This window comes from Saccopteryx bilineata, chromosome 5, assembly GCF_036850765.1.
Source record: "Saccopteryx bilineata isolate mSacBil1 chromosome 5, mSacBil1_pri_phased_curated, whole genome shotgun sequence".
Classification (NCBI taxonomy): domain Eukaryota; kingdom Metazoa; phylum Chordata; class Mammalia; order Chiroptera; family Emballonuridae; genus Saccopteryx; species Saccopteryx bilineata.
Window position 1 is genome coordinate 181,896,540 of NC_089494.1, and position 10,687 is coordinate 181,907,226.

The window sequence follows — 10,687 nt, forward strand, 5'->3', positions numbered from 1 at the left end:
GCAATGATAATGTTTATCTTTGGGGAAAGGTCAGATTCCAAACTCCAAAATCAGGACCTAAGTTCACCAAAGAGCTCACTGTTAATGATTAAACATAGGTGGGCTGTAGTTTTCAGTCTTTCACTCTTTAATTTTTTTTTACTTAGTAAGAAAAATCAAGAAAATTTTCACTTTTGAGAGCAGAACTGAACGAGTCTACCTTCTTGTAAATTAGAAGTACTTAGGGATACTTGAGAAAAACTGGTGATGATATTTTTCTGCTCAATAATAATCATCATGCTTATAATATTAAATGTCTGTCTTCATGTTTTACCACCTTATGTGGGAAGGTAGTGAAGATTCTGAAACTCAGATAAACTTAATTGAATTTTATTATGATTTGTATGCTCATCTTTGAATTTTTATACCATGTATGCACATGCTATTAGAAGAAATCACTCTGAATTTTAGGGCTTAAAGTTAAAAATTTAAAATTGTATCACCATCAAACACTTCAAAATAATGTTAGAGTAAATAAAGCTTTCATTTCTGAAACCTAGATAATTCTCCTTATGTGTGAAACTATACAGGGCTGTAGTAAATCAGCATTGTCTATTATTAACATGCTAGCAGGCCAATTGAGTATATATATCATAGTAGGACTCCAGCTATATCTATGACAAGAAACATTTAATTTTCTGAGTCCCCAAACTAGCTGGATGGAGTTGCTCGTGCTTTCTAAATCCCATTTCTAGGAAGAGATTCAGAGGGGAATTCCAGTCCTTCTCACTTTTGCTACAGAAAATTAGAAAACATTTCCAGAATCAAAGCAAATACCCTAGTATGGCTAAGGCCATATTAACTGAACCACCTTTTATCCTTGGAAACTCCCACAAGAGAGACTTGATGTGAACAAAACCTGCTAACATGAGGTAGTTTGGGTGGCATGTGCAGTGGTTTTGACAAAGGAGGAGGAATAAAGTACTGGTGGAAAGCTCTTTGAATGAGCTTGAAAATACTTAAGGCCATGTTTAATTATAAAATAGGTTCTTAAATGTATCTTTGTCTTTATCAAAACACTTTCTTAGCATCCTACTCTTAAATTTAATTTAGACAACCCAGGTAAAAGCCAACTTGATAGGGTAACACAATGAAATATAAAATTTTAAATCTACAAAGTTTATATAAAAAAACTGAAAGTTGAAAATTGTTCATCTTTATCATCTATTGAGATTAGAATTTCATTTGTTGCCTTACATTTTGAATGGAAATTATGGCTAAATTACCTATCAAAAATAAACTGTTTGGTTGTGATTATTAAAGTTATAAATATTTTCCTGGGTAAAGAGACAAGGCCATTCTTGGAAAAATACCTTTGTTGAAGAAAAGTAAGGTTTTTTTATGAACAGTAGGTATTATATGATAAATACAAGGTAATAAAAAATTTCTTTATTGTGTTATATTTGAATAGATTGCTATATGTTTCAACAATTTCTGAATTTCATTCATAGGGATATGAAGTCTTTATAATCACTTAAACTTTGCATCCTTATTTATTTAAATTAAGGACCAGTTTGACTCTCGTGTGATTTTATGAGAACTGTCTTTTGTACTTCCATTGGGGCTCGCAATTCCATAGACCTTTACTGTCTGTAGTTAGACAAAGTGGTGCATAATACGTGTCTCTTCGGGTAAAGTACCATTTGTTGTCGGGTACCAGAGTCCAACCAATAAAAAGCATATCACTATTGCCTAATAAATACTGTTTCACTTGAGAATTTGCTTTCCACTAGAAAGCTCCTATAAGTCACTGTATTAGTCATTTCAACATACATTGTTCAAATAAGGCTGCTTCTGTTGGTGATAAATAACATCATTCTTTTATATTTTTCTTGTAACTTTTTCTATTTACAAAGACATTTGAAAGACTTAAGATTATTACACTAGAGGTGAAATAAAAATGCCACTTTCCATATTCCATGAATATTGTATACCAGAGAAGAGGCATTCTCCTTTGTTACTTTGTTGATCAAGCAGAGCAAACATTGTATAATATGTGAGAGATACCTTCCAAAACACCTAAGCTATTTTACATGGCATGTTAAGCAATACAGAAGCACAGCACAGAATAAAAATAACAAGCGCTGCCATCTAGGGATTACTCTATAGTATACACTATAATAAGCACTTTATTTTCTTTATATTATAACAACCACTTTACATATTAGAAAAATGAGGCTCAGATTAATTTAGTAAAATGATTTAAGAAATATAGAAAAACAAACCTTGAAATCCAGACACAATATTCTCCTTTACTTAAAAAATATCAGAGATAGAAAATGGAAAAATTGATTTCTTATGGATTAAATAGAATTATTCATTGGAACTGTACTTTAATAATTCCATCACAATTTTGTATAGGGGTGTACAGAGCACTTGATTATTGTGGCTAGATGTGGCCAGCTAAAATAACAGGAGAAAGTACTGACTTGTGCTAGCCACATCAATATCAAATAACAAAATTTAAAACAATGCTATTACAATATAATTCCACTGGTAGTACATGACACTGTGGAATACTGCTATATTACTATTTTGAGTGATAAATAAGAGACTAAGAAATAAAGATGGATGACTAATTCCAAAGTACAGCTATGTTTCTGGTTAAGTATCAGAGGTTGCTAGGAGTTAACTCATTTTCCTTGATTAGAAGATAAATAAATTTCACCCCACTAAAGGTGGAAGAAAATGCATTACTCAACTAGATATAGATATAGTAAGTCAGGATGTACAATAGCAATACAGAAATAAAAAAGCCTTTATAGCATCAGAACACTTTACTATTCCTAGAAGGAATCAATAAAATTGTAGAGGGGTACTTCAAGGTATCCTTAAGTAGTCTCAATAAACTCTTAGTTTCAGTTCAATGAAGGAATTAGCCTTTTTAAGAAATCCCACAAAAAATATTTAAGAATATTCTTATATGATGAAATCTTTTTTACTATGGCAAAGTTATAAAATATACTATTTTCTTTTCTAATTGAATTTTATTGGGCTGATATTAATAAAATTATATAGGTTTCAGGTGTACAATCCTATAATACATAATCTTTACTGTATATATACTATTTGAAAGGTACGGTTTAAGAATTCTATTTTAGCAACTAAATACTCACTAAATGTCTTTCCTTAACAAAAGTAAATTTGAGACCTAGGTTTGAAACATTTGGAATTTAAGATTCTCCAAAACAGACAGTGGTCAAAAATATGTTATGGGTCAAATACAGTCATCCTAAGAGGAATCTAACTTTATATTATCTTTAGCCACACAAAACTGAATTTCTAGCATTTAAAGGAGAGAACTGATGGCTCTTACAGTAGACGTAAGAGGCTCCCTTTTTCTTTTGCTTTGTAAAGAAAACAAAATTTAAATTTTGATCAGAATTTTATTTATAAAGACATTTCCCATGTAGCCTGTATCCAGTTACACCTATTAAAATCTTACATTAGTGTAATAGATTCATTAATATTAAGAAACCAATATCGATATATTAACTAAAATCCATACTTTAGATTTCCTTAGTTCTTATCAAATGCTTTTTTCCCTGGAAGACCCCATCTAGAATACAATACTACATTTAGTCGTCATGTATCCTTAAGTGCCACTTGTTTGTGAGAGTTATTTGTAGGATGCTCTTCTATTGGAGTCTGTGGTATGTTTTTCTCATGGTTTGACAAGGCTTATAGATTTGGGGGAGGAAGACCACAGAGATGCCATTTTCATCACATCCTGTCAAAGGTAAAATGCTATCAACATGATTTATTACTATTGATGTTGACCTTGATCACCTTCCTGAGCAGTGCTGTTAGGCTTCTACACTGTAAAGTTACTTATTTTCACTTAAAAAAAAATACTATTCTCTTTGGAAAGAAGTACTATGTATAGCTAATATTAAGGATTAGGGAGTTATCTTCTTCCTAGAGAGTGAATTATCTATATAAATCATTTGAAATTCCCCTGTGTAAGATATTTGTCTCTTCTCCCTACTTAATTATCATTTGTATCAGTATGAATTTATGAATATTTTATATTTTGGGTTATAATTCAACACTATTTTATTTAATGTTTCTACAATTGTTACAATTTTGGCCATTGGGAGTTCTTTCAGTTGGCTCCTGTGTTCCTTTGACATATCCCATCGTGTGTGTGTGTGTGTGTGTGTGTGTGTGTGTGTGTATTAAAGCATTTCCTTAATTTCTACCACTACAAGATACTCGTTTCATCTTGTGTATTTTTGTGTCATTTCTCCAAGGAGTTCTGGTTCCTTGGTATTATAAATCAAGAACTGGGCACAAAGTATGCTATTTCTACAAGTTTTCCAATCTGTGAACACAGAATATCTCCACATTTATTTAGATATTTCTGTTATCAGTTTTGTCATTTCCCTCATATATATCCTGTATATGTTTCGTTAGATTTATACCTAAGCATATCTATTTTGGATTCTAATTTTTTTAATTGCAAGTTCCAATTGTTCATTGAGCTAGGAAATCAACTGACTTTTGTATGTTAACTTTGTATCCTGTGACCTTCCTATAATCACTTATTAGTTCCACAGGGTTTTTGTGGTTGATTTGGATGGTTGTTTTTTTTTAAAGACAATGTCATTCAAGAACAGTTTTACTTATTTTTATTTCATTTCTTGTCTTATTGCATTAGTTAGGACTTCTAGTATGATGTTGAAAATATCTGTGCACTTTTTATATTACATATTCTTTTCTGAGTTCTGTCACTCCTCTTCAAATATTTTCTCCAATCACTTTGTATTTTCAGTTTTAGGTTGTTCATTTAAAACATTTCTCTCAACTTGTTTTGATATATTGGGCTGTATTTTTCTTTTGTCCTTGCTTCATATTCACTTTTATTATAACTTTTAATAGGACTCAACTCTGATCCTTTTTTGTGGAATATTTTAAGGCTAAACAAATTATTCTGTACTTTTAAGTGGGTGAGTGAGTAGCTTTTCTGACCTCATGGTTCTAAAGCTTCCTTTCCTGGTGTTTTCTTGTTATTTATGAGCTATCTCCTCCTCTTCTCTCCCACGTTTATCAGGACCTGTTTTATTTTTTCCTCTATTGTCCCTATCCAAATCAATCAGAATTCTTCTCCCAAAAGTTTTTCCTTAGTGTTGGGCTTTGTGCAAGAAGAAAACTCAGGTTTAAGTTTTCAGAGTTCAACTTTCCCACTCCACATTCAGATCTTTCTGCTCATCCCTTTGTATTCTCCTTGAAATGACAGTGTGCCAGTTTTGCTGATTTCACATGATCTCCTTCACTTTTTAAGTGAATACCTATTGGTAATTTTGGGGTCCTTCCATTCTCAAAGGTTTCATACCCTATGTTGTTTTCCCACTATTTTCTTCTATATGGATGTTAATATTAAGTTGGTGGATTGTTCCCACCCACTCATATCTTGAGCTTTATAAGAATTTTCACTTAGTTATATAGTAGTTATGATCTGAGCATGTTGTCATTAGTGTAATTTTTCTATCTTAGATGCTACACCTGTTTTTATGAGAAGATTCAGACTACACTGCCTCCATAGTCACCTTTCAGAGTCTTCAATATTCATAAATTACTTGAGAGCCGGATGTGGAGGGGGTCAGTGAATAAAGAATTAAGAGACAGTTTAAACTTTTACTATATTTGTGAAGTCAATCAAAATGCAATTTGAAATGATTATAAATGATAGGTTGATTGTGTTTTCAGATACTTTTCCAGTCAACTTTAAAAATTAGTTTACATTTGGTTTTCCTAGTTGGAAATTTATAGTTGTCCCTTGGTATCCACAGGGGCTTGGTTCCAGAATGCCATAGATACCAAAATCCAAGGGTACTCAACTTCCTTATATAAAATGTATTATTTGCATATTAACCTATGCACATCCTCCCATATACTTTAAGTCTCACCCAGAATACTTATACCTAACATAATGTAAACACTGTGTAAATAGTTATTATACTGTATTGTTAGGGAATGACCACAAGAAAAAAACTGTGTATATGTTCAACACAGCATAACCATCATAGGCCTATATACATACAGGGTGGCCCAAAAGTAGGTTTACAAATGTTTATATGAAAAAAACAATAATAAAAAAAAAACACAAAATAAGCTATGTCACATACTCACAGCTGTAAACCTACTTTTGCCCCACCCTGTAGTACAGGTCAGCAACAATGTGACTTTTAGAAGAATTATTTTCTATATCCTTGGTTGAATCTGAGAATGTGTAATTCAGATCCAGAGGGCGGACTGTATTCACAAATGTTGCTCTATATTCCCATACCTCCCCCCACTCCAACTTGCTATACTCTCAAACTTAATGAAATATCAGAATTAGGCTTAAAATAATGATATATGTGATGATTGCCCAATGTTTTCAGGCCAAACATTTGGAGGATCTCATAACTGTTTATTACTATGGTTTTGTGTACCAAAATTCGACTTCTGTCTGTAGTCCCCTTCTCACTCTACAATCTACGGTTCCATTTAACTGGCTGCCAATTGTCTGAATCTGTTTCAGACATGTTTTGTTTAGCCTCCTCAGTATTAAAAATATATATATAGTTGACAACACTTAAAATCCAGGTTTTACATAAAAATTTAGATTTCTATCTGCTCTTAAAAAATTGAGATCTGATGTCAATAAACCCACATTCCTACTGGGAACTTGTACCCTGATTAAATAGAATATGTGCTCTCATGTGTGACACTGTTCTCCCAGACAGCCTTTTCCTTTTGTTACTTTCAGGTCCTCATAACCATTATAGACTTGTAACAATGGACAACATCTCTTTGATTTCAATTTCTTATGTTGGCTTAAACTACCAAGTATGTAATTATTTCTAAATCTGTTTTCTACTTAGATGGCCTGCAAACTCACCAGAATCCACATATTCAAATACAAACTTTTTTTTTTCAAAACTTATTTTTCTCCCACTATTCTCTAAAGCAGGGGTCCCCAAACTACGGCCTGCAGGCCGCATGCGACCCCCTGAGGCCATTTATCCACCCCCACCACACTTCCAGAAGGGGCACCTCTTTCATTGGTGGTCAGTGAGAGGATAGAGGAGACATGCAGCAGTGGACTTCCCACAGAAGAGGCCCACCACTGCTGCTGCAGGTGTCCAGGACGCTGTATACACAGGCTGATCACCACCATCCCTGAATACAGCACTGGAGGCGGTGCTGGGCAAGGTGGCATGTTTTCAAGTTGCCAAGCTAATAGCGTGCACTGGCAGACCACTCGTGGAGGGAGAATTTGTTAAAGAGTGCCTTCTTTCTGCTGCCAAAGAGATGTGTTATTTAGTACAGTTAGTCTTTCAGGATCTACAATTACACCAAGGATTGAAGAAATGGGACACAATTTGCATCAGCATTTGCAAAACTCTGCAAGAAAACTTTCCTATTTTTCCTTGGCACTCGACGAGAGCAAAGATGTTCGTGACTCTGCACAACTTATAATTTTTATTCGTGGGACAAATGACAATTTCGAAGTCACAGAAGAGCTTGCTGCACTGCAAAGCATCAAAGGAACTACAAGAGAGGATATCTCTGAAAAGGTTTCCCAAACTGTGAAGGATTTGGAGCTGGACTGGGCTAAGCTAGCCAGTGTGACAACTGAAGGTGCTCCTGACATGGTGGGGTCTAAAAAAGGAGTAATTGCTCACATTAACCAAGAGATGGACAAATGTAACCATTCTCATCCAATAGCCAGACACTGCCTCATCCACCAACAAGCGCTATGTAATAAACCACTGAAGTGGGACTCTGTTATGAAAATTGTGGTATCTTGTGTTAACTTTATTAGAGTTAATGAACTAAACCACAGACAATTTCAGGAATTTCTGTCTGAGCTAAATGTTGCCTATGAAGATGTTCTGTACCACACAGAAATCCATTGGCTGAGTCGAGGGAGTGTTTTGAGACAATTCTATGACTTACTTCCACAGATTACAGCTTTTATGCTTTCAAAAAACAAAGAAGTACCAGAGCTCAATGATGCAGAATGGAAATGGTACCTCGTCTTTCTGACAAATGTAACAGAGCTACTCAACAGTTTCAACGTGCAACTTCAAAGAAAAGGGAAGCTCATCTGTGATATGCAATCACATGTGAAAGCATTTGAAGTAGAATTAGGCCTCCGTGTTAAACAAGTTGAGGAAAATTTCTGCCATCTCCCCTTAACTCAAAATCTGTTAGCGGAAAAACCCTTGATTGCATTCCCAAAAGAAACACGTGTGGATTCACTGGAAAAGTAGCAAAAGGAGTTCCAATTCAGATTTAAAGAGCTTCATCTCCATGAACAGGACATACAGCTTTTCCATAACCCATTTTACATTGACATTGAAAATGTGGATACAATTTACCAAATGGAACTGGCTGAACTGCAGAAGTGTGACTCTCTGAAAGACGCATTCAAGTCAAGCAGCTTGCCTAATTTCTATGCATCTCTCCCCTCTGAGACATATCCTAATCTCAGGAACCATGCACTCAAAATGGCAACCATCTTTGGCAGCACTTATGTCTGTGAACAGACTTTTTCCAGAATGAAACATCTGAAATCTCCAACTAGACCTAGACTAACTGATGCATCACTTGTTACAGCTAGCAGGAACAAATATGGAATCAGACATTGACCATCTCATTAGTCAAAAGCAGGCCTATAGTTCCCATTGAAATACTGGTCAGTTTGTTGATTTAAATGTACTTGTTCTTTATTTTAAATATTTTATTTGTTCCCGTTTTGTTTCTTTACTTTAAAATAAGATATGTGCAGTGTGCATAGGGATTTGTTCATGGTTTTTATTATAGTCTGGCCCTCCAACAGTCTGAGGGACAGTGAACTGGCCCCCTCTGTAAAAAATTTGGGGACCCCTGCTCTAAAAGAGCCAGTCAACACAATTACTTTCCTACAGTTGTCCAAATTATAAAAATCCTTAGGGCTATTGTCTCTTCCTCCCTCATTCTACTCAAAACTTTCAGTCATGAACCAACAAACTATGACATGACTTTGCTTTCACTGTTGCCAATATTTTAAATGCCTTTCTCTTCTTCATATCTGGAACGCTCCTACTTACTTTCCAAGATGAAGCAAAGTTATTCAACTTCAGAAACTATGTCTCCTGCCCCCAGGAGCATTTAGTTGCTCCTTTCCGTGTACAAGCATCTCAAGTATATTATGTCATATGGTATTTGTTTTCTGCTGGTTCTCCCACTAGACTAGGATTTCCTTAAGGATACCAATCATGATTTAATTATCTTTTTATTAAGAGTACCAAGACAAAAAATAAGGAACTAAATAAGTGTCTAACACATGAATTTCACAAATCATTGAAAATAAGATTATTTCATATCATGATTTTACCTTCCTATACTTTTTATATGCTTCGATCTGTTTGAATTGCTCATTTTTTTCTTTTTCTGGTACTTTTTAGCACTTGCTTTGGATTGACACTAGAATCTTTCAAAATTTGCACCCTGACTATGAAATTAAATGGCTTTGTCAAAAAACTTACTGACTCCACTATTAAATATGTGGGATTTTTAAAAGTAACTTAATTTAAAAAAAACCCAAGAATGCCAAAGTTAGTTCTGAAAAAAATCATATAATTCTGAAAGTTATCTATTTATAAAAATTGTTTATTCTGAAAATTATATAATTATTCATAAAACAGATCCCTGAGAGACAAGTGAACAGCTATTAAAAGACTTGGCACATCACCATGCCAGCCTGAGTTTAATGACCTACATGTGAAGGGCTACAGATCCAATTACTAATCCTCTCTCAGTTACTCTTTGCCCTGATATAGAGGCAGCTGAAAAAAGATGCCCTACTAACAAATCAGAAATGGATCCAATGCTCAATCAAGAGATCTTTTAGACCTGAGATGAGGAAGAAACAGTGACCAACAACAGTGTTCAGCTAACACAATTTTCAAGAAATATTTGAGGGTTTAAAGCAAGAGTAACTTCATTTTTGTAATTAAACTTAGATTTCCATTTTTTCAGATAACTCAAATGCTGTATTTAATTTTTATTCACTGACACCTTTAGACATGTTCAAATGTTTTAAAATATTGAGAATTTACTTCAGTATTGTTTCCATACTGATGACAGCTGTCTTCTATTCATCGACTCAAATTTTCTTATCTTCAAATTCTGCAATAATCACTTGTTAAAAGTAGGAGTAAAATTTAAAAACTAAACACAAAACGACTATCTACTGGATTATGTTTCAGTTCTCTCAGTTGACTCGGGCTATATATAGCAAAAAGATTACATAAGGTCAAGTACTACAAACAATGAAACGTCACCTGATGTTTTGCAAAACAGCATAGGAAAAATTACTCCAGGAATGAATGGAGAGTAAGATTTCCGCCTGTAATCAAGAAAAAAGGCTTAAACATTCTATTTTAAATACATGTTATTGGGAATTTGACTCACATTTAAAATTTGATTTTCCATTTGAATTTTGTAACATCAGATGATGACATTTTTCTGTATCAATTATAAGTACTTTACTTGGCAAGAGATGCTTTCCTTTCATCCTTAACAGAGAGGAATTAAGAGCCCTTCGTCACTGTTTCGAATTTTTAGTTTTTAAGAGTACGATGCCCCACCGAACATCTCACAGGAACACACG